The 25,276-nt window shown below is 41.7% G+C and overlaps 1 protein-coding gene across 2 annotated transcripts in view; it reads left to right on the top strand.

The window, feature by feature from the left end:
* Positions 1-25,276, top strand: part of CALD1 (caldesmon 1) — a 186,225-nt gene that overhangs the window by 44,527 nt on the left and 116,422 nt on the right. For both annotated transcript variants that reach the window (XM_088448507.1, XM_088448508.1), the window contains exon 2: positions 10,985-11,083. The gene's annotated coding sequence lies outside the window, so the exon portion shown is untranslated. The remainder of the gene's footprint in view (positions 1-10,984; positions 11,084-25,276) is intronic.

Raw genomic sequence — 25,276 nt, 5'->3', positions numbered from 1 at the left:
CAGAGGCCCGGGCGTAAGAAATATAACCTAAGGATTGGAACTAAAAGCCAATAAACACACCGCTTGTGTAATAGCCATGGTTAGTGCAGCACAATCTGGCTCACATCGGATTGTAGCTCCAGCTGAATGACCCTAATGCTGGAATCGGGCCTCCATAGCACTGCTCCACATATATATACAGATGTGTCCTCACTCGTCTTTGCTCTAATTGCATCAAACAGACGTTCTTGGCGCACCTGGTCCTGAGAGACTCTTCTAGCGCAAAATGATTCACTGGTGATTATCCAGCAGTACAGATCCTATGTTTGCCTTCATTCTCTTAATAGCAAGTTTATGTACATGTATATTGCCGTAGTCCTGTGGATCATGTGATATCAGCCCTAAATATCATCACCGTACACTGTTTTGGGGACAGTTTTTCAAGTTGCCCATAATAACGCTGCACCTGGTACTTGTTTAAAGCTAAAGTTTTTTTAAAAAAGTTTTTTTTTTGCATGGAATGCTGCAAGAATGTCATGGGCCAGAAAAAAATAATAATAATAATTTATAGTTTTTGGCAGCTACTAAATATTTATTTATTTTGTATTAGCATTTCAATAAGAGATTGTTTAATGTATGTAGGACATTGTGGGGGAGATGTATCGAATCTTCTAAAGAGGACCAGTAGAGACCAATCGGCCTATAGCTATCATTTATTTAGTACTGTCTATAAAATGATAGCTAGAATCTGATTGGATGCTATGGCCAACTTCTCCACCCACTGTCCTTAGAAGGTTTGATACATATTCCCCTATATCAGGGCGAGGAATCTTTTTTTTTTTTTCTGGCGAGGGCCATTTTGATATATATAACATTTTTTGGGGGCCCGGTGCAGGCCACGCCCCTTCCGTGTGATGTCACATGGGGGCGGGGCCACAATTGACAGTAATTACAGCAATGCCCGGAGCATCCTGAGGATGCTCCGGGGAGCTGTAAGGGCAGCAGTGTGACCGTCTGAAGTGTCATAAGGACGCTCCACGCGGCACTGCTGCATAGATTCTGGCTGCAGGGTGCCATTCTAGGCACCCTGCTAGCCAGATGATGCTAGCAGAAAAAAGCTCAGAGAGCCAGACCAAATGATTCCGAGGGCCTTATATGGCCCCCGGGCCTTAGATTCCCCATCCCTGCACTATATATATGATTGTGTGTAATACTTATACTGTATTTATGTATATCCTTCCTGTATCGTTTTGTGAGCCTTCAACGTTTTTATTCAGTGCTCCAGAACTGTTATTTTGTGTCTAGGAGTTGAGTCTTTTGCACACAATAGACTGTCAGACAGTCTAGAAAATAATTGCTTTTGTTTATACAAGAGGGGGGTGATTGGGGTCGGTGTTTTGCTGGTGCCTGCATTGTGTTAAAGATTAAAAGTACAGTTATAGTGTATGTTAATGTAAACTGGTTGACATTTAAAATTATACGTATTCTAAACAGATGCCCATGGCACCGCTCAATGGAAGGTTGTTAGGTTTGGCATCAAAACACTTTGCCATATTAGGCTGTCGGGATTGGTGCCAGAAAATCAGAGGACCTGGGACTTTAAATGGCTGCTTAGTCAACGTCCAGATCTCACTTTCCAATAAAACACTGCTCGCTTTAAGCCCATAACGACACATCACTAAATAAGTACCAACCTCTCCGCAGGTGAATCCAAACTGCCTATGAAATGCATGTCATGTTTAACTTTTCCACCATAAAATGAAAGTAAATATGTTCCTAACTTCCTATACACAAACATTTGCATTAGCCAAGGGCATTGGCACGGAGGCAGGTCATCGGATTCGGACGGGACCCGTAGAAACGTAGGTGAAAATGTGTTACAGAATAACTGCTGTTTTGGGACATTATGCCCCCAGTTTTGCTGAATTGTGCCATACATTCTCGTAGATCAGCAGTTGGGGAACCTTTTTTCTGGCGAGGGCCATTTTGATATATATATAACATTATTCACAGGCCCTGCGCAAGCCACGCCCCTCCATGTGACATCACATGGGGGCAGGGCCACATTCGCCGGTGATTACAGCAATGCCCCAAGTATCCTGAGATGGCTCTGGGGAGCTGTAAGGGCAGTGGTGTGACCGTCTGAAACGTCTTAAGGTCGCCCCAGGCGGCACTGCTGCATAGATTCTGGCTGCAGGGTGCCATTCTAGGCACCCTGCTAGCCAGATGAGGGCCAGAACAAATGATTCCGCAGGCCTTATATGGCTCCCGGGCCTGAGGTTCTCCATCCCTGTCGTAGATGATGAGAATTGGATATCGGCCTTTCACCCTAATGCCTCCCAACCAGGGGCGTATTAAGAGAGGAGGAGGACCACGTTCACTCACCGTCCAGGGCCCTCTCTCTCTCCCCGGCAGCCGCGGCGCACTGAAAGGTTCAGTAGACTCCGGGCACTAGTCTGTGTCCGGAGTCTATTGCGCATGCGCAGGACACCGGGAAAATTATGCGGTAGCTATTTTGTATAGCGCCTCTCCAGCCGACGTGGGACTTTGGAGAAGTAAGTATTAGAAAGTGTGGGTGCGGTGTGGGCCCCCCAGGACCGTGTTCACTGCACACCCTGCACCCATTATAGAAACGCCCCAGATCCAAACCAACCCAATTTTAGCGGGACAGCACATCGCGGCCAAAAGCAAATGTTGGGGAGTATGGCTTTATACATAAAAGGATGCATTCATATAAAAACAGTCTAAAATGTATAAATGTGACCAATTAGTAGCTACTGTAAATGAGGCTCAAACGGAGTATTTTAGGAGAAAGGGGCAAGCTTTGTAGGTAATTGAGGCAGTGGCCTAAAGCATTCAAATTGAATTTTTCAAAAACTTTATATTTTAGGGATAAAATTTGATGTGCTCAAATGTCAGTACGATGGTGTTGTGTTTTGTATTGTGTTGTGTGAGAAGACAAATTTGGGGTGGTGATGGAAGATCTTTGGTTATTGCCATATGCTGTACAGTAAAAAGGACTTGGGGGCTTATTACCAAAAGGTGGCTTTTCAAAGATGCCGATTTATCAGCTGTTTTTGGCCACAAAATTTAAGGCGGCAATACCATTAATTGTAAAACACACCAGATTTTGCACTTAATAGTATTTCTGTTTCAAATTCTGCAGGCAAAACGCTGCTAATCGGCAGATACGTATGATAAGCCGTCGTTTAGTAAAAAAAAAATTCGACTTGACAAACATACAAGACACAATCACAAGGCTCTGCCCCTGTCCCTTATGAAGCCATACCATGATAAATATCTGCTCAAGATTACCATTGTAAATGGCAAAATGACCATGAGATCTGGTCGCTTACCACAACGCTATAAAAATAACAGTTGTTGTTCACAAGTTTGTGAATAGTATAGTTGTAGACATGTTCACATTTACTATCTAACATTATGGATAGTGTTCATTCTAGCACCCTGCACCTGTCACAACCCGTGCAGTTCCCCTTTCCTGCCTGGGGTGTTGCTCCCTGCTCTGGTGCTTCTAGCACACTCAGCTGATGCCACAAAAGTGCGCAGTGCAATAAATATATCAAAATAAAAACAATTTATTCAAAATTCATAAGGACATAATAACATAAATAAACAAATAAAACGCACAGAATAGTAAACACATACGAATGGATCCTTTAAAAGTGTCAAGCTAGTTGGTATAAGATAAAGGAGCAAAGATAAAACTATTTAATCATATGCTATATAAAAAATGCAGGTCAACAAGTCTCAGCACCATGATACTTGAATAAAGTGCAGATAGACAATAGTATATATTGCACAGGCCCAATAATATATACTAAAAGCAAATAAGCGGAGAATTAGGTTCTAAAAACAGCAGTAAATTAAAAGTGCTTATCTTGGTAACTCAAAGGCAAGAGTGCAGCTTTCCAACGCGTTTCATCCAATGGGACTTTTTCAAGGGATATATATATATATATATATATATATAAAATATTTTAATTAAGTGATTACTTGAAATCAATAAATATTGCTATTGATCCCAAATATTGCCAAACATAAAATATATAAAGATCAAATTTAATATCCTTCTTAAACATTTGTCAGGATCTGACCCAATGGCTTTGTCCACCATTTTCCCAATGCTTTCTTCAGATACATGCGCAGGCAGACACGCAGAAGACGACAAAGACTCTAGCACTAAACTATCTTCTGTAGGGAGGAGGCCCATGCAAAAAACTTGCACAGGGTCCTCTCATTTCTTCCCTGATACAACTCATATGGTAGGGCTCGACAAATCCCGGGGGCCAGGTCGCCATGGCTACCAGATTTTGCTGCCTGGCTACTAGATTTTGCAGTGAGGGAGGAAACAGATCCTCATCAGCTCCAGCGAAGATTCATGCCTATAGTATTGCGGTGTTCATATCATGCACAGGAGTTTATGTGCTGAGTGTCGCCTGTGGTGACTGCTGTGCCTGTGTCCGTCCCGGCCTGTACTGACTCCTCTCCATCCTGGCCTGCTCTGATCCCTGCTGTCTGTCCCAGTCTACGCTGATCCTCCTGTACATCCCGGCCAACTACTGTCTCCTATCTCCGGCTGCATAGAGCTCTCCAGTAGTAGGGTCTATGCATGGCCAGGGATTGCGGGACAGCTTCAGATGGATAGTGGTGTGACCACGAGACACCATTACTTTTGTAAAATGTGGTCCGTTATTACTGGTGGGGGGTGGAGCAGGGGAGTTGTGCAGAGCAGTGAGGGAGCCTCCATTTTACTGTATCCATTCAACTCATAATTGCCTACTTTTGAAAAAGCATTTCAGGGAGATTGTGAAGCAACACCTATGAGCGAGGCGGTAAAGTGGGCGTGTACTGCTACATCTGAGGGGCGTGTCATAAACCTGACTTGCATCCAAATGTAAATGAGCCCCAAAACAGTTAGTAAGATCAATCTGTTGATTAAAACACACTGATACTTTTCAGAGAATGTATGTAGCCATAGGGATCATTGTGCCTTAAAACCAATGCAGGGAAATTGTATCACTGATCCCATTTGAATGTATATATCTGTGTGTGTGTGTGTGTGTGTGTATGTGTATATATATATATATACATATATATATATATAACAGCTTCATAATGGGGGTAAGGTGAAATCAGGGAGATTGATAGACTTTTCAGGGAGACAGGGAGACTGCTGCTATTTCAGGGAGTCTCCCTGACAATCAGGGAGGGTTGGCAAGTATGATTCAACTGTGACCATTATGTGGACTAGTATAGTGTGTATAACACACAGAGCAGTGTTCTTCACTCACTACTTTAATTTTTTTTGGGGGGGCGGTGGTCTGGCTCCTACACTTTCATCCTGGCTCCTAGATTTTAGAAAAAATTGTTAAGTCCTGTCATATGGTGATGTCAGAGAAACCAGGTAAATATAGTAGAGGTATTGAAACTTTTGGACTCATCTCTAAACTTACACAAATTTAATTTTAAATATATGGAGACTTTTAAGTAATAAGAGAACTGACTGTTAAAATTATTATCCTTAAATTACCTTTCCATCTTCCTTTTTAGTCAAAGTGTGATGGATTCATGAAATACTGTCCCAAGTTCCTGGCAGATTTGGAATACTTAAAATATTTTTAGACCAAATTAAATCTATACTGCAGTCAAATGCTATGTTTTATATTTATAGCTTAAAATATTAATTTGTAAAGGTTTATGCCGCGTACACAAAGCTATGGTCTTCTGCAGTGATCGACTATGTCCTCTGACCTCCACCCACTTCACCAAGAAGTGTCAAGTTGGCCACTTTCCAAAATTCAGGAGTCCTCCGGAAATTAGAGAGAGTAGCGAGTACAGTATTATAGCTAATGACCTACATCTCTTCTGCCGCATATAAAGATGAAATGGTGTAATAAACGGCACAAAGGAGAACGTTTGCCACAGTAAATTATAATCCCCGGCTGTTAAATATACACCAGTTTAATTCAATTTATTTTTTTCGAGTGGTATCACATAGGTAAGGAAAAATTACCAAAAAATGCAACTCACTGGAGTGACCCCTGACCTTTCCCAGAGAATAATAACCCCCTCCTAAACCTGACTTTGTTTTACAACCCATATATTGTAGGCCAGAACTACAATATTTACAGTGCTCCCAGAAGGCATCCAGCAGCCATGTAAATGAAGGCGCAGAAATATTTAGTGCTCAGAGTTAGTGGTTATCATCTATGCAGTAAAACTCTAATAATATTGTATGCTAAAAGTGGAATTACTGTCTCGTGGCCGGGTGATAAAGTATACATTTATGCCCATCAGTATATTTTTTTATTTTTTTTGTGAAATACAACCGATTTCCTTGGAGTGATTATACCAAGTGGTCAAACTGAAAAATGCCACGGTATCTTGCTATGTGTATTTAATTCCTCACTTGCATCGGTTTGACTGCCACATGGCGCTAGGCCAGAATCCAGCAGCGAAAAAAATACATTTTAAACAGAGACGGAGCTTAGCTAGAAATAGTCTTCGTGTTTCAATTACATGGCTGACAATGAAGCTCTCCAGAACTTTGCTCTTTGGAGGTGAAAGTGTTGTGATTTTTCTCTACTACAGTATGAAAAAGTACTCAACCACCATTAAAATGAATGAAAACACTTATTTTGGGAAACCTAATTTGCATAGCTTGAAGTTGTTCTGTAACACATATTCGGTAATACTGTTTAACTTATGATGACATGTTTGATTAAATTTTTAAACTTTATTGAATACAAATGTACATTTGTGCGCAATTGAAAATAAGCCAGTCTGTATTATCTATCCAAGGTTGTGCCAGCCTTTCTATATGTGGCCAGCCTCTTCTTCTTCTTACCTTTGCAGCTGCACAAGGCTTTTGTTACTGGCAACAAGCTAACCTACGTGATTTGTTAATTTAGTATATAATTGCCACCTTCTATTATTTTTCATGCTAGCAGCAATGATTAACTAATTCTGAGTATAATATTCCCCGTTATAGCTATTTGCGCTGACAGCAAACTTCCTGCTCGCTACGCCGTATCAAGGAACTCACACTGCCAGTGCAAAGAGAGGTTCATGCACAAGCTTCAGTGTCAAGACATAGGGTGTGATAGGTATTATGCTAGGGTGGTGAGAGAATTGTATTTATATATTAACAGTTATTTATAAACTTCCTATAGCCTGATGTTAGCATACATTTCTACACCAGGTGAATAAAGAAAAAAAAAACATATATCTACGACAGATACATATTAATGGGGAAAAGGGTACATTTTATTTAATTATTTATTGAAAGGAGGGAAAAGGACTAGTGGCAAAGACAGAATGGTCCTACACGTAGTATTGCCATTTGGTCCAACTAACCCAACAATTTAAGGCCTAGATGGGCGCCAACTGCCAGCTCTTCATCAGCATCTCAAGGTGGCTAAACTCCTCTGTTAATGAAACACAAAAAGGCCCAGCGGGACCTATGGTATCCCTGTCCCCAGTATGGTCAAAATAGTCCTAAACTGGTAGTGCCCCTGAAGACCTACAGCAAGACAGCCACTGATTACTGTTCTTTCCCGCAGGCATTGGGAGAACATATAAATCCCTCACAGATGTACACTGTTGAGAAACAACGCAAGAAATCAGTGCTGTGAGGCAGTAATATCAACCACAACACCAATCATGTTGCCAATACTCTATACCAGGGGTCTTCAAACTTGTCCCTCCAGCTGCTGTGGAACTACACATCCCAGCATGCACTGCCATAGTTTTAGCATGCTGTTATATCAAATAGGTGGCAGTGCATGCTGGGATGTGTAGTTCCGCAGCAGCTGGAGGGCCAAGTTTGAAGACCCCTGCTCTATACTGTTATGGGATGGGAGGGAGATAGATTAAAACACTTTATGACTATTATAATGATAATTAGTAAGTAACGGCATTAGCCTTAAGAGAAATAGGAAGTTGCAAGCAGATTTCTTATATTTTACTAAGTGAAAGACTCAGAAATTAATAAATAGTCATCTGGGAATCCAGTCAGAATGATGACTGTCAGAATGTCGACAGTTTGTGAATGTTGACATGAACTTTAGGTCGACAGCCAAGATGTTGACATTCAAAAAAAGTTTTGCTTATTTTTAGGGTTAGGATTTGGCTCAGGGTTAGGTATAGGCTTAAAAAAAATTAGCGATGACATTTCTCCTTTAAGACCATTTAAGGGTAACACAATTAAAATGTGTTTTAATAGTAAATATTGAAACATTTTAATGACTCACATTTACATTCCGGAATTCAAATAGTATACTTGTCTGTGAGAGCTTTTGTAACATGTTAAATGCTGTTCATTGTATGCTTAGCTTCCTTTCCATGGTTTAATAAACTTCAAGGTCTCAAATACGTCCCTAATTTGTTGGTTTTGGCAGAGGCAGACAATGTGATAATAGCTCCTAAGGAAAAAAAAATAAGAGCTGGCAAGTTTACAAGTAAAATACAGCATGTTTAGTCTTCTGATAAATGGGATTGTTTGTTTTTTGCTTTTTTTGTGGCCCTTTCTCTAGAAAATCACAAAATTGCAAGAATCATCATGTCTCTTCTGAGAGTTTATGGTCTCGTCCCACTGTTCCATTCATACCCTCTTACTCTGATCGGCAGGATAATTCTGTTACCCATGAACATTTGCTAAAGAGTGATTGTACAGAATTGTTTTGTGAAACTTTATAGCTTTTAGTTTTTCATTTAGTTTATATTTATTATTATTGTGCACAAAACTGGGGTTGCTCTTATGGCCCATACATCATTTTTGGGGCCATATGATTGTAAGATATCAAGTATCCATTCTAAACCACCTATTTGTGGTCTCCAAATATTGGCACATTGACAATTGGACTTGGAACCACTGTGCTAAACCAACATTCTTCAGAATGACGCCTATCAATTTACTAGAGCCATTTTATATCGCTCATTCAGGATCAAGAGCCATGAGGCACTGGATCCCTATTGCATTGTAGTCTGCATTGTCGTGAGAAGTGGCTGCCTATTAATTATGGTGGTCCTATCTCCGACATGCATGCTCACTGGAGCTGAGGCGTGTGTTGCCCCTCTAACAGCTCCCTCTCTTCAGGAGAAGGGACAGACCTAGCACTGTAGAAGAGCAGGATTCAGCTGGACACCAGGAACGGGGTAAGTGTGGGAGTTGGGGGCAGGATGGAGGGAGGGGTGGCATGGGATGGAACAGGGAGACTGTGGTGGATGGAGCAAAGCAGAGCAGGTGGATAATGGATGGGATTGAGCAGGAGGTGGAGATGCAGAAAAAGGGGTGGGGCTGGATTGTGCAGGGGTAAGCTGGGGGAGGCTGAGGTGAACTGTATCTTTACTAGTTCACTATTATGCAGAGAGAAATTAATTTATTGACACAATTCCCACACAAAGGGCCTAATTCAGTGGCGGATGCTAATACTGTCGCAGGTGCAGCTTTGTACGTAGTGGTATTGGCAAGTCAGGGCCGTAGCTAGGGTAGTGCGGCCGGTGCCATCGCACAGGGCACCACAGGTCAGGGGGCGCTGTTTGGGCCTTTCATATTTCTGTTTATTATCATTCTTGCTTGTAGCTTCCTCTCATTTCATCCCCAGCATCTCCTGGCCTCTCCTATCTCTTCCCTGGCCCTTCCCCATGAAGCCATGGTCCTTTTTTGGATGCATTATGTCCCTTTGAAAAATGAGGGGGGGGGGGGGGGGCAATGCTCTTTATGGCACAGTGCACCAAAAAGTCTAGTTACGGCTCTGTGGCAAGTTATGCTAATTCCGCAGCCATTGTCATCTGTACAGCAACGCCTACCAGCTGCGTCTCTAACCTGCCCCTTGCGTTCACAGACCATCTGTCACATATCAGTTACATCATCGAACTTCTAAGCAACCACGTAGCTGCTCGGAATGTCCATTGGAGCTAAGCCGCTAGGGCCAGCGAAGCTACGCACAAAGACCCAGTCGCTGGCTGTGACACACCCACATCGGATTAGCCACCCCCGTTACCCTCCCATATATGCACACAGCTCGTCAATCACCCTGTGTCCAAATACTCACTACAGCCTCCATTGGTAAACCATCGCAACTCATGCTCAGTGTAACTCAGATACACGCACAGTACAAAAACATTGGTCAACTGCGCAAACATCTGCATAGCATATATCTCTGAATCAGGCCCAAGCTGTACCCAGAGCAGACCAGTGATACTCAGCTACTTTACCATCCTCACTGGCAAAGGTAAGTGTACTCTTACCACAGGGCCATAACCAGGGGTGTGCGAGCAGTGCTACCGCACAGGCACCTGACATGGACACCGCAGCCTATACAGCCCCCTGAGGATTCTCCAGGCACTGCTGTTCTTACGGGCGGTAACTGCCCCACCCCCCTCAGCATGACATCATGCGATCGGGGGCGTGGCCGGCAGAAGGCGCCGTAAGACCTTGTTACGGTGCTGTCTTACTGTTTTGTTGCCCAGTTTCACAGGTTCACACGTGTAACAAAACAAATGTTTAGAACTATAAAACAATATTAGAAATTATTTTTTAATATAAATATGAACTGAAAAATATATTTAATAAACTATTTATTGATCATTATTCTCTACTATAATCTACCTGAAATGGTGATCAGGAAAGGAAGATTGTGATGGTACAAGTAGCACAACTATACCTGTCAAATAGCCTTTCTGATGCTTTAAATGGGTGCGTGATTGCCGGAGCCGGGAGATGGTCAGCAAATCTCAATGCCAGCACGGGCTACCGCCGGTAATAGCATGCATCTTTCACTTGTAAATGTGCTATTCTCCCTTTTCTAAGTAGATCCATGTGTAGGTAAAAGGTGCTCTTTTAAAAGGTGCAGTTGGTTATTTTTTTTGTTTACTTCACACGTTTTCAGTATTATCTGAGCAGCCATTGGTTGTCATAACTTATGATTACAATTATTCTCCTGATAAAAAGACTTCATCTCTGCCCTTACTCTTTTTGCAGTGCTAACAATCACGAGTGCTATATGAATAACGTCTAAGCATCTGCTACGTCTGATAAATAGGACTTGGGCCTACTGACTGTACATCCTCTTCCTTTCATGTAAGTATTCTTACAATTATTCTCTCTGAATTCCTAGCTATGACAGCTGCTTTTGATCGGCTATGGATGAACATTAATATTGAGAACATTTCATTCAGTTGTCGGACCATAATCCCTCAAAGTATTCACATATTTACCTCAGGAATGATGAGCGAGTTATTCTACGGAAGTTTTTGTCAAACATTTGATGTCCTCTTTATAATATGTTATACATGATCATGATCATTTCTATGTTTGAGGCCACAAAATTCAATTTCAATATTTATTTTTATTGATTTTGTCATATCGCTACTGGGTTCAGGATCCATTATCTTTAATACTTACCTCTCCGGTGTCCTGCGTCGGCAGCGCTGCACGCAGTGAAAATGACGCTGCCATTTACCTGGCAATTGGCGCATGTGCAATAGAATGATCTCTGTGAAAATGACCCGCCGCACTATTTTTCCGATGACTTGCACATGCTCAGTAGACTCTAGTGCAGTGCCAGAGTCTACCCTGTGCACCACCGGCTAGAGAGCAGGGAGCCCAGACGGAGACTGCACAAGGGCTACTTCCACTCTTTATACACCCCTGGGCATGTCCAAGCTCAAATCTAAATTGCAGTGTAAAAGTAAAGCGGTCCAGCATTTGTGGGCTACATGCAAAAGCAGCCAGTAATTACCCTGTATGCAAAACCAATAAATGTATTTACACCCCTCGCACTGCAGCATGGTTTGTTCCAGGTGCAAACTTACATGCGCAGAATCCGCTTCATAATGCAGATCTTTCATATCCTCGTCATACAATGGGCCTGGTTCTGAGTCGGATGCAGTGACAATGTCTGACACGGTGGGGCAGATATATTCTATTATGCGCATGCATCTAAGTCGCACATGTGTCCAGATTCTATGCACACAGAGTCACAGTTGCGGGAGACATACGTTCTCAGGAATGTTTTGAAGATGTACAGGGTAGGGGCGTACAGAGATGGTCAGTTTTATTTGTGTGGGTCCGCAGCGCAGTCCAATATTTAAATAGGGGAGCCACACCCACTGCCAGTGAGTCCTGGCCAGCGATGTTTGGCAGTGTTTGGGGTGGCAGTTGGTGTGGTTCCCCTATTTGAACTTTGGACAGGCAGCAGCCCCACCTCTAGAGCCTCCACTGGTTATAAAAGCTGCTGCCTAAAGGTGACTGCTAATAGTGGTTGCATACAGAAACGCAGAACCGGCCATAGGAGGCCATGCTCAGACAGATAATCTGCATCTGCCATAGCGCTGGTGCAATGTTCAATGGTGTAACCAATGGTGCTTCTAACTACGCCGCACCAAGCAGTAAATCAGTGTATACGGATGCTGACATTGGGCGTCTGAGCTTTGTAGAGGCATTTGCATAAAGTCTCAGACGTGCAACCGGCAAATGTACAACTCAAAGGTGTATCTGCAGCCATGTCTCATCCCTATTTTGCTGTTCTAGCTCTCTTTTGGTTTCCATATCGCACTGCTCTGTCTCCAAGCTTTTTGTTCTGCCGTATTTCCCATTTTTCCCACTTTATTTCTGTATTACCTCTTTTCACCCTGAAATCAAATTCCCTATTCTCTAGTCTTCAACAAAATGTCCACTCTAGCACACACTGAGGACAAATATTGCCCATAGTACTGGTGTACTTTTACTCAGAGTAGTGATGGTTAGCAACCATCAATGGTTTGCCACTGATGGTCAATGGTTTTGCCATCAATGGAGTGCAGCCTTAAGGTTTTTTTTTTTTTTAGGGCTGGGGTGCTTATTCCCGCCCCTGGTGCTAAGTGTCCCCCCAGCGCAACCTGCATAGTCCCTGCCCCATTCCCAGATTGTCCTGACAAGTCCCACTTCCCAGTCAGTGACAGCCGCTGTAGATCCATTGATGGACATTCCTAGTTGGGAGATAGGATAGGTGTGGGGGATGGGATTAGGCATTTTTTCTAATTTATTTCAACATAGTTTAGTATGCAAAGTAATAGATCACTGCCACCTAGTGGATACCAAACTGCTCTCCCAGAATGTCCAAGAGACTTTTTTACATCTCCCAAGAGATGAGACCAGCTGTGGTAGATGACACAATTTGCTCCTGCCCCCTAAAATTCTACACTTTGACAGAGCAAACGACCAGCGACCTAAAAAGTTAAGTGCATTGTATTCTCACTTCAGTACATATAAGGCCTGATTCATCAGCGGATGCAATGGCGATTACAGACATAGATCGAGCGATTGTTTGCCATCATGTATGCATATAAGCCACGTGCGCAGCGATCACATTGCGATTACGGACCCACAGTGGAATCAATCGCAAAGTGAGTGACGGGTTGTCAGCAGTTGGGGGTGGTGACGGGGGGCGGTTGGAAAAACACAGGCATATCTGTCCGTTTGAACGCCGTTTCATGGGCGTGCATAAATTAGCCACTGCGATTGCATACACAGCAGGAGAGCTCTCGGTGTGCGACAAGACTTGCAGTGTTTGCAGCTGGCAAGACTTTTTGTAAACGCTGTATGACTGTCCTATATGCATTGATGGTACTGATGTTTACGTAGAAGAGCGACATTGGACGGATGTGAGAAAGCAGCAGTGGGCGTCTTTATGCTGGTTGAGCTGTGACAGACATTAGCATATTTTCACAGCTGTGTTCCGTGCAAAATCGCATTCGCGTTCGCTGCTGAATCAGGCCCTTAGGTTGGTTGAATTCATGGTACCTCCCCCTCTGGCATCTCCCAGGGCCTGGATAAAAGGTCAGTAAGTATAACCTACATTAGTGTCTACATTGCCATGAGATGTAGGAAAAATACCTGCTGGACCGTTAACGCGCTAGCCGTAGAATCTGTGCTAAGAATTTTCAAAAAGAGTTGGTTTTAAGTTAAAATTCTTGTAATGTAAAGCAACAAAAGTGCAGCATTTTACACTGATAAGTACGTTCGCTGGGAGACACACGTGAGTTCCAGTGATACAAGAATAAGAGCATTTTGTTATGCTGCGCTGAAGTCTTCGTCACTTCACACCTAGATTAATAACGTGAGATATGGAATAGCAACTTTTTTTTAAGAACGCGTTGTTGGAGCAGCCTCCTCTGTGCCTTTTGGCATAACAGAGCCGTTTACATTCTTGTTCTTTATATAGACGGTCAACAACTGAGGGTTGTGAACTGTTGGGAAATCGCCTTTCCCAAAATATCTGTGTATAATGCATCTCTGACTACTATGTATCTATTTTATTGTAATTTTCAACTTTTTGCTTTCTATTCCCCATACTTTTTAATAGATATGATGTTTCTGCAGCTGAGAAAACTGTTTAAATAAGTTAGTTTAAATTCTTTAACAAGGCAATCCTTTGGTTATCAACAGAATATTTTCTTTTTGGTGTCCAGTTTTTGGAACTTTCTAGACAAAGCAGTTACAAAAAGGTAGTCCCATTTCTGTACATCCGTAGATTTTAATTATCATTTCTTCTTTTGCTGGGTTCTCAAGCGGTACCTGGTCCAGCCCCATAACTTAACCATAAACTCATACTTACCTACTTTTGAAAAAGCTTTTTAGGGAGATTGTGAAACCAACACCTATGAGCGCAAGTTAAAATGGATGTGTATTGCTACATCTGAGAGGCGTGCCATAAAATTGACTAACATTCAAATGTAAATTAACCCCCCAAAGCACTTGATAAGATCTACTTGTTGATGAAAACACACTGATACTTTTCAGAAAATGTATGTAGTCATAGGGATTATTGTGCTTTATAATCTCTGCAGCTAAATTATACTAATGACACCATTTGAATGTATATATCTCTGTTATATATAAGAGCTTCACAATGGGGGTAAAGTGCAATCAGGGAGATTGCTAGACTCTTCAGGGAGTAAAGGAGATTACTATTATTTCAGGGAGCCTCCCTGACAAACGGTGAAAATTGGCAAGAATTAAACTATGTTTACTTCAAGGATCTGGATACATTAGGCCCTGCCCTGACCCATGTTCATTTTTGCCCCCACCTAAATGCGATTCTCCTTTGTCCACAGTAATGTGGCGGTCAATGAAAATATACATGACTTTTGGGAGATATAGCCCTAATGTACACTCATATAGGATATTAAGTTACAACTGACATAAGAAAATAATTATTTTTGTTTTCATTGTTGCTATACTGGATCCATAACCTGTTTTTAAGCATCTCAAAATTTTTGTAAAAATGTTTTTTTTTTGTTTTTTTTTTAATCCATTTTAAAAATTATCTTGACCACCTTTCATTTAGACTAGGGGCCTAGTGTCCGGTCTTAGCCACAACTGTTGATTTATTGGAAAATAACTTTGGTTGGCTTTGTAACCAAATACAGAGAAAAGCCTTTAAGGAAACAGCAACTTCTGCTTAATTGTCAGAGGTCAAGATTCTGCTATTTTTGTGACATGTTTTTGATAATTTTTACCCTATTCCCTTTTTAAACGTGATCTGGCACATAATTGCTGCTTTCTGCATTTCTCGGCAGTAAGTGACTATTAAATGATGTTAAAAAGTAGAACTGCACTGATCCTATTTCAAGTATGGTTTAGTGCTTTTAAAATGTATTAAGTGGTTATCAGTATTTAAATCTTGGCAGATACAAAAAAGTTTGATTTAAACTCGGGATGACTTTTGCCAGACACTCCAAACAAATGAACTGTCATCTTCGTATTCCTGATCGTTCAGAGAGGGTTAGAGGCCACATTGCTTGCATAACTCTTTCTGCAATGGTTGGATACCATATGAGACCCTAGGAGACAATTAATTGTTCCTCTTGCAACATGAAATCGCTTTGTGAATCTCTTTCTGTCATCTGTACTTGACTCTCCTTATTACCATGTCCTGAGCACTTCCCACTTAGACCCCCCTCAAGGATCTCCTGGAGGGCAGGTGTAAGAAGTAGGTAAATATGTGTTTGAAAGGAGAATCACATTATTACTCTGCATTGTTGGGGGAATACTGCCCCTTCCAATTTCAAAGCTCATATACTGAAATACTCTGTGCAGCTCTGATTATTGTACTGACCACACTTCCCAACATTGCCTGAGTGTAAATCAGGACAGGTGCATTTCATTCTAATGGTTTGATCACATCATAAGGGTATGACCAAGCCCCGGGAGACATAGCATCACTGCCGGTGAATGTTTTTACTAGAAAAACACATGTCTTTTCTACTTCATGCAGGGGACCTCTCTATGCCGCAAATATAGACGACGACGGGAGGATACCCTTAAATTGCAACTTCAAAATCAGGACAGTTGGTAGGCAGGCATTGAGTACACGTTGTTCTACTCTCTACCACTTGAACACTGGACAAAAACATTTTCATGTAGGACATAAGGATGATAATGAGACCACATACTCTCAGGAGTGTATTTACCCCTCCTCAAAGTGGTGGATCCCTCTACACCCTACCGTTTCCAGATAGTAAGTTCTACGTAGCGACATCTTCCCAGTGATATTTGGGAAGATGGCGCATGGGCAGCACAGTGTCATTTGCGTGTTGCCATCTTTACAAAGATATCAATGGGAGGATGGTGCCACGTAAGAGAGGTGACCCACTTACCGTCACCAGTCAGGTATGCTCTGGGTGTAGGGTGTTCAGTTCAGGCCCCCCCTAGACCCAAGGGCTCATTCACTCCGCACACCCTGCACTCATAATAGCTACTTCTATCCATACTCTGCAATTAGCCTGATATCACTTCCCTGGGCGGGATGTACTAAGCATCGCGGATGCAGTACATCCCGCCACTTAACAGGTACATAACGATAAGAGCTGCCCTTTGCGATAGAGGGACTTTCTGTTTATGACCCAGAAGTCACTCTGTGCATGCGTCGTATGACACGTGAGCCTCGGGGGTGCTGGGAGGGATTCAATTTGGATCCCTCTCTCAGCATGCTGCGATCAGAAGCCTATAGGCGTCTTTTGAGCTACGCCATCTTGCCAGATCCAAGCTCCGGAATGTATCGCATTCTGGAGCTTGGTACAGATGGGGATGTTGCCAAAACTGCATTTCTGGCTTTAGTAGCATGTTTGCCCTACAACCTAGTATGTCTATAAACAGTGAGAGAACACATAAAAAGTAAAAACACTATTTTCCATATAGTACTATTACTGCTACTACTTTCACCATCTGTGGTGCTTGAACACACAACTGAGAGATTCACTACTTGTATGTAAATAAACCAAACGCCTGTATCCATGGTTCACAACAGTTGTTAGACAAAAATGTTTTCTATTTTACTCACAGGCATAAAAAAAAAAAAAAATCGGTAAACTAACAACATTCTTTTCCCATTACCAGATTATAAATAGCATTCAAAACACGGATTGTCTAGGGTATGAATACAGCAGTGAACCCCTTATTGCTAATACCTATTTCAGTATAACAGAAAAACACTAAGGGGTCTATTTACTAAGCTGTGTTAGGAGATAAAGTGAACTGTGATAAGGTACCAGCCAATCAGCTCCTAACTGCCATTTTTCTAACAGCCTGTGACATGGCAGTTAGGAGCTTTATCACCATTCACTTTATCTCCTAACACAGCTTAGTAAATAGACCCCTAAGCCTTGGAGAGAGATAAAATGGAGATAAGTCCCAGCCAATCAGCTCCTAACTATCATTTTTCAGAGCCTTTCTCAGCTCCTTTCTCCATTTTATCTTTCTCCAAGGCATAATGAATAGACCCCAAAGTCTGACAGCAAAAATACTGTTTAACAAAATTTGTTTTATTAATTTGTCCATAAAGTTATCAATACAAAATGGTTTGCTGTATTATTTTTTTTTTGTTTGAACCGGAAGCCTAAAATTACAAGTTGTCTCAAGTTATTTCTTTAAACTTAGTTTTTTTTTTTCGTTTTGTTTTTTAGTGAAAGTTAATAATTTATATAGCAAACATGATAAAACATTTTTATTATTGAACTTTATTTGAAAAGTATGTCCTTATGTAGATAAAAAAAAGAAGAAAAGTCTTTCCCCCCAGAATACATGTGGTTTTAATTTAAACTTTGTTTACTCAACTTTTTTTTCCTCTTGACCTGAATCCATGTTGTTACTATTAAAACTTTTAACATATTTGTGTTCGTACTCAGACAAAACTGAGGCAGTAGGTAAAAGACAGAATTCTTACTACCCCCCTCTCCCCCACCACCTTATTTTCTCAGGGGTGTCTGCGTGCCTGCATTAACTGAGTTCTAAGTCTGTACAGCAGTAAAAAGAAAAATTAATACACATATGTCTGACTACATTCAGTTGTGTTCGGCATGGGGGAGCTTGCTCATGTTATAAGTACATTGCTAGGTTCAGCAACGTGTTAAATAATTTCAAATTGTGTCAAACATGTTATGTTCCCAAAAGCAATAGCAATGATAATTTTAGATGAGGGAATTTTCGCCAAAAGTACATGCCTGCAAACGTTTGGCAAAGCAGCTCAACTTTGATAAAAATGATGGAAGAATGTTTTGTTTTTATTTTTTTACTGATTTTTTCTTTTTTTTTTTTTTTTTGGTTCTCACCAGCTGAGACTTTAATTTCCTTTTGTAGTCTAAATAAATAAACAATTTCTGTGAGAAACTGCGAGTCAAAGATGACAGCCAATCAATACTTGACTGTAATATTTAATGGCGTGAGGTGAGGCATAGTTCCCAACACTCAAAATGGCTCATATAAAATAGACAAAGACCCAGATTGATCACATGGTGAGAAACTCTCATGTCAGGGGATCAATGGAAAGTTTTTTTATATTTTAAGATGCCTGAATTGATACAAATATCCACGGCCGTAAATAGAAATGTTAGTACCAGAGGCAGTAAGTAAAACGGACTTCCCCTGGCCTTCAAATGGAACCAAATTGACCCAAAATATTCACTTCTTTGCACCCACCTTCAGCATTGCTTTTATCGCTAAGTCCTACAGTAAGTTACCACCATGCATGTATCTATTATATTACTGTTTATTGTCAAAAATTACTTTTAAGCTCAGTGGGCGCTGTCATTCTTAGCAACCAATCAGATGTTAGCATTTAACAGTCTAGTAAGAATAGGATAGATTGTGGCCCTTATTCAGAGATGGGACGGGATGCATCAATACTGATTTTGCGGTCAAACCTCCAAAAATGAAGTTTTTGGAGGTTTAGTTGCTTACCGTATATGCACCAAGCTCCGGAATTGGATAAATTCTGGGGCTTGGATGCAGTGACCAATAGAAGCCTATGGGCTTCTATTCGCAATTCCCCCTGAGAGGGACCTAGTAATCCGTTTATCGCAAAGGACAGTTCTTGTCGGGATAGCAGTCCTTTGCGATTTTTTTCATACATACCAGTATATTTCTGCCTTCATGCATGCGATGAGTGACGGGATGCATCACATGTAAAATGTGATGATTGACGCATCCCGCCCTGTCTGAAATGGACTTGTGAAATGTGATCGCAAATCTATGTGCTCCCTTGCCTTGTTGTACTAAGGTGAGATAAGAGGCGTGGCTTCAACAAGCATTTAGCAAAATGTTACAAATAGCAGTACACAAAGGAAACACATTACAATAAATGAATGGGCTGATAGAGCAGATAAGGACCCAAGTGGATTGATGCATCAGAGATGCAAAGCGAAGCAGATGCAAGTATAGAATATTATCTTTGTAAAACTAAAGATGATCGGTTCGGTTTTGGCTCGGATCTTCCCGCCAAGCTCGGATCTCAGAACGAAGAAAAAAACTCATCTTAGCACAGATATCCATGAAGGATGATTTTTTGCCCATGAAAGATGATGTTTTGCCTTGTTCTGAGATCTCAAATTGGTGGCAAGGTCCGATCTTGGTGGGAAGATCCACCCAAAACCAAACCGCTCATCTCTATGTTAATTGAGTGTGTAGTGCCGTGGTTCCCAAACTTTTTTGAATCTCTGCATTCTAGCATATCAGCATCTTTTCCACGCACCCCTGTGCCAAAAGTTTCTTATTGAGAAATTCAGCAAAAATTATTAAATAAAGTAAATTGTTCTTATCTGTCATCCTTAGGTTCTGTTATGTGGTGATTGACAGGGCCGAGATTCTTGTTGTCCACATAGTTTTTGATAGGGAAAACCAGTGCTAGTAGATGCCAATCACATGGACCATAAATCATTTTATTTTGTCTTGGACCACTAACCTGTGGCACCCCTGCAGTTTGGGAACCACCACTGGTGTAGTGTATTGTAAAATCACTTTTAACACACTGTTGGTGCAGTTTAAGGTGATCGGCATAAAGGGATGTGTGTTCACCATTTGCAACCAATCACATGCCGTCATCACTATAAACTTTACACCTGGGTCAGAGCATCGGTAAAGGCCCCCATACATCTAATCGTGCAATTTACAATCGATTGTGTATAAAAATCTTTCCCTTTTTCAATCGATTGCAGAATTGCCACAATCAATTGAAATAGGGAAAGATTTTTATACACAATCGATTGATTGCAGTAATCGTGCAATTTGCAATCTCTGATGTATGGGGGCTTTTACTCAGAAGGTTGCGTTTGTGATTTTTCACCAGCCATGTCATTCTCAATTTGGAATACATGCCCTTACTGTACTTTCGGCTGCGCCTGTGAGCACACGTAATTTCTACTGCAATCTCAGCCCCCTAGTCGCCGAGTTGCAAGTCCAGTTCGAAATTAAAATAAAAGACACATGGTAAAATAAGGCGTGCATGCGCAGATTGAAAAGTCGCAACTTGAGACAAAAAAATAAACAGCATTTACTACAGACTCTGAATAATACTTAGTTTGTGGTTGATATGGGTTGCAGAACCTTTTCCAGTGTTTTATTTAATGCCTCTTGTGTGTTTTGGATCTTTTTACAGATGTTGTATAGGGTTGCGGTTGGCGGTTGCACTAGCGCACTCACAGGGGGGTTTCCGGGTACCCAGAAAACCCCCCCCCCCCGTCTCTTTTTCTCAGAGACGGAGACAGTCCTGTCTCTGCACCAGCCACGGGCCATCCACAAACAGGGCTGCGCCCCGTACTCCACTCAGTGGCCGCGCTCCCTCCCATACCTGTCCTATAATTGCGGTTGACGCGATATGAGCTTCTGAAATGCACAGAAGCTCATTCAAGCTGGAGCTGCGCTGATCGCTGACAGCTGTGTACCTCGGCCGCCGACAAAGCAAATAACCCACCGGCAGCTAGAGCAGTGGAGGGCCGGCCAGGCATCATACATATCGGTGACCGAGGCCGGCATGTAGTTGTACGGCATAGCTTCACACTTGCTGGCACAATGGTCACAGATCTACCCATTGGTCACAGATCTACCAATCAGAGTGGGCTGCATGGCTTAGCCCACCTCTTCCTGCTCCTCTGCTGTGATTACCTGTGGCTGTGCCTCCTCTGCGTACCCTCCTCACCACACTGACTGTGTCCTGGCTCTTTTCACAGGAGGACAATGTAGGGAGACTCTGTTTATACCTGCACATGGGGAATGGCGTAATTGCTGGAGGTCATGGGGCTCAAGACATGCAAACACTCAAAGCACCTATGTGTTACTAGCCTTACAGAACCATTAGAAATAATAATAAAAAAAAGCAGCCGATCACTTTCCAAGTTTCAAACCTGTACATGTATATACACAGAACCCCCCCCCCCTTAAAAATCCTGCGTTTGCCCAGGGTTGTTAAGGTTATTGATAGGCATTGAGAGGTATGTCTGATATACTTTCCAGCCTCCCAACACTTATTCAGGCAAAATTGGGACAAAATAAGCCCAGCGTCTCTCTTTAATCAAACCACACCCACAATTTACCCAAGACATGCCCTATCCTTCATTGCAGGCATTATCACTTCCTGTCAAAGCCCCACCTGCTTCGCGTACGATTCTTCCCTTACAGGTTCTGACAAACTGTCAATCCAAGCAAAACCAGGATTATCGGATACATATCTAGTTCCATAAAAAGACAAATCCATATTTGTTTGTTTTTTGTAGTTTGTTGTTTTTTTTGTTTTTGTAGATAGTGGTAGGTCACACTTATAGCATTCTTGTCTACCCTCCTGGAATGGCAGGGAGGCTCCTGAAACAGACGTCAACTGTACGGAGAAAAAAAATCAAAACACTGCTTTAAGCTACAACAGCCAATCAGATGCTATAATTTTTCTAGTACAGTTTAGAAAATGAAAACCAGGTTACGTTACTGTGGAGTGTGGATGGCACCTTTTTTTTTTAGCTGTTACAAATGCCTCAGTTTTCATAAATGTCTCCAAGTGAGTTCTCTGCTGGCAGATCCTGTGCCACGTTGTGATGTAGTGAAGCTTAGAATCTGAGTAGAAATGCCTGCTTCCTGCAGGTTACAGCACATTTGTGTACATACCACAAGGTGATTTTACATTATTAATTATGTCATGTTGGCAGCGGTTGGGAGCTTAGAGGCATGAGGCATGAACGAATAAACATTTATCTGTGCTACTTAAAATCTTGGTGTTTTACAAATAATATACATAGATAGTAAATGGAAAGAAAAAAGTATAACGTAGGGTTTGGGGCCAAGAAATACTTTTGACAATAGGGGTTGGAAGGAAGTAAAAAAAAAAAGTAACATCCATGATATTCATAATATATAATAATAAATAAATGATATACTATTTATGTATGTACTGTATGTAATTCTTTTTGGATAAGCTTTAGTGGAATCCGAGAAGAAATTAATTAGAAAAGCTTTTAGGTTTCAGAAGTGAAGGATTACAGTGAGTCTTTCTGTAAAATCTATAATAGTATGTAAAAGACAACTATGATTATGCAGGTCGGGATTTCCTGTCTATAAACACTCCCTACATCTTGCCAAAGGCACCTCATGAATAGGAAATATCCCCACTCTGTTTCCCTAACAGGCGTATGAAGTCTGCTCTAAATTATGCCTTTTATCAACTGCTAAATGAACAACTTTTTTTTGTTGTGAAACATTGTTCTCCGAGTTCCGGCCGTAAGGGTAATTAGCAAAACAATGAACTACGCATCTGAAAGATATTTTCTTTCAACTACAGCGGTTGGACAGGAAGATTAACTGTTATGTTTTATGCAGCAATGGCCTCATTACCAGTTTACTGTGGAATTTAATAGCTGAAACAGTATTAAAAGGGCGTGCCACCTCCCAATGACTAGAGCTTATTGAGCAGTTGCCTACTGTTCTGGGATGTACGTGAGACTTCTGAATTTCGGGGACCTCTGCTGAACTCACAAGAGTAGAACAGCCTCCCGGCTCACAACAACTTCACTACAAATCACGGAATTGAATAGCTGGGGTGAACTTTGATGACACAATTAATCACGCCTTGCCACACACCTCCAACCTTTGCCTGCTCTCCAGGCTGTCCCATAGAGCATTAGAAAAAATATTGGCAGTATGATGTGACCAGATGGGCTTACTCCACCGCTCGGTATAGATGGTTGTCGTTCCTGAGTGACCTAAGTAGACTTACTTTGGTACCTGTTTGCTATAGTGATTCCCTTTCATGATCAGCAGCCGCCTGTTGCTAACTCCTACAACTGTGTCTAAGGGGGTTAAGTCACTGCCACCAGCAGGCTCCTGGACTGGCACCTGGAACTGCTTACTTCTGGGAATGTGTGGTCACGCTGCTCCAGCATACTGGGCTCAAGCAGGACATACAGATTGGATAAACAGGTGGTCACAAGGGACAGGCAGACAGAAGTGTCTTGAAAAGAAGTTCATGTTTGTTAGTGCCAAAAAAGGACAATATTCCCAATTAAAGGTCATAGGAGTACTCTGCTTACAAGTTCTTCAGAAGTTCAGATGGTATATACATCACTATGTTTAAGATGGCTGTCATCTTATGAGCTCAAAAAGCCCCTTTTTATACAGTTTCATCACACACACATGTTGGCAGGGGGTGAGATCAGTTCACAAATCTGCAGTTTGATTGTACATATTAAAATTTAATATGTATTATGTAGCAAAAAATGTTTACATTAATTGACTTCAATCTGTCAATTGCGTTAATTTTTTGAATATAGAGAAGGAAGGACTGATCTGCAGATGTTGGTTGTCAATGCACACTGAACAACCATCATCTGTCATCTGGCTGCGGGTCCTGGCTGGCCAGGGGTCGCATCACGCTCCCCTCGCCGTGGCCGCTGCAGCAAGTGTATGGGCGGTAGGCTGACTGCTCTTACACACAGCACGATGAGCCGATAAATCTGCAGATATATATGCCATTAGCTGTGCAGCACAGCCGGGGCAATATGTCTGTGAATGACATCACAGACCTATATCGCTGGTGCACACTGACCGACGCATACACGATATATTGGCCGATCAATTGATCGGCCAATATATCTGCCAGTGTGTACCCAGCATTAGACTCTACACTAATTTTTATGACTAACATTTTAAATTTGTTGTAGGTACGGGGTAGTAAGAGTACTGCAGCTGGGTTGAAGGTAGTGTTAGCATAGGGTTGAGATTTTATATTTTTTTATCCTGGGAGGTAATTTATCTAAGCTTGGAGAGAGTTAAAGTACCAACCAATCAACTGCTGACATTGTACAGGCTAGGTATGAAAAATTACAGGAGCTGATTGGTTGGTACCTTCTCTCTCCTTACTTTATATCTCTCCAAGCTTTGAGAAATCCCCCCGCCCCCTTGTCTGGGCCGTGAGACTTGTAGGCAAGGATTTACAGGTCACTAATAATAAGAGGTAGAGCTCGACCAGCAGTCTTTTCCTAAGGTAATCAGGAATATTACAAAAGAGCGGAAATAGAGGGGATATAATAAGAACATTTTGTAAACATATTATAATTAGGGATGTGCAGGCTTGGATAGGAGCCTGCACAGTCCAGGAATGATGATGTTTGTCCATGCAAGATGACGTTTTGCCTCTTTCTGAGTTCCGTTTTTTTTGAGGGAAAAATCCGAACTCTGCGTGCAAACTCGAATCCATCCGAGCCTGCACATCCCTAATTATAAGTAATAATGGGAAGGCAGTATTTTTAAAATAAGAAGATTTCTAGAACAAGGGAGTACACTTTGAAATTGGAGGAAGGAAGACTGAAAGGTAACTTATGAAGAGCACTTTTACAGATAGATCCGTGGAATAGTTTCCCAGCAGTGGCAGTTAAAGAATTCAAAAAATGCACGGGACAAACATATTGTTCTGGTTAAGACTTCTAAAATTTTAAGGGAACTCCCCACCATATGTCAATATTTTTGGGGGGGTTAGCA

The sequence above is a fragment of the Taudactylus pleione genome, unplaced genomic scaffold (genome assembly GCF_031769625.1).
Source record: "Taudactylus pleione unplaced genomic scaffold, aTauple2 ptg000456l, whole genome shotgun sequence".
NCBI lineage: Eukaryota > Metazoa > Chordata > Amphibia > Anura > Myobatrachidae > Taudactylus > Taudactylus pleione.
Note: the sequence above shows the minus strand (reverse complement) of the source record. Positions and strands in the feature narration are given on the sequence as shown.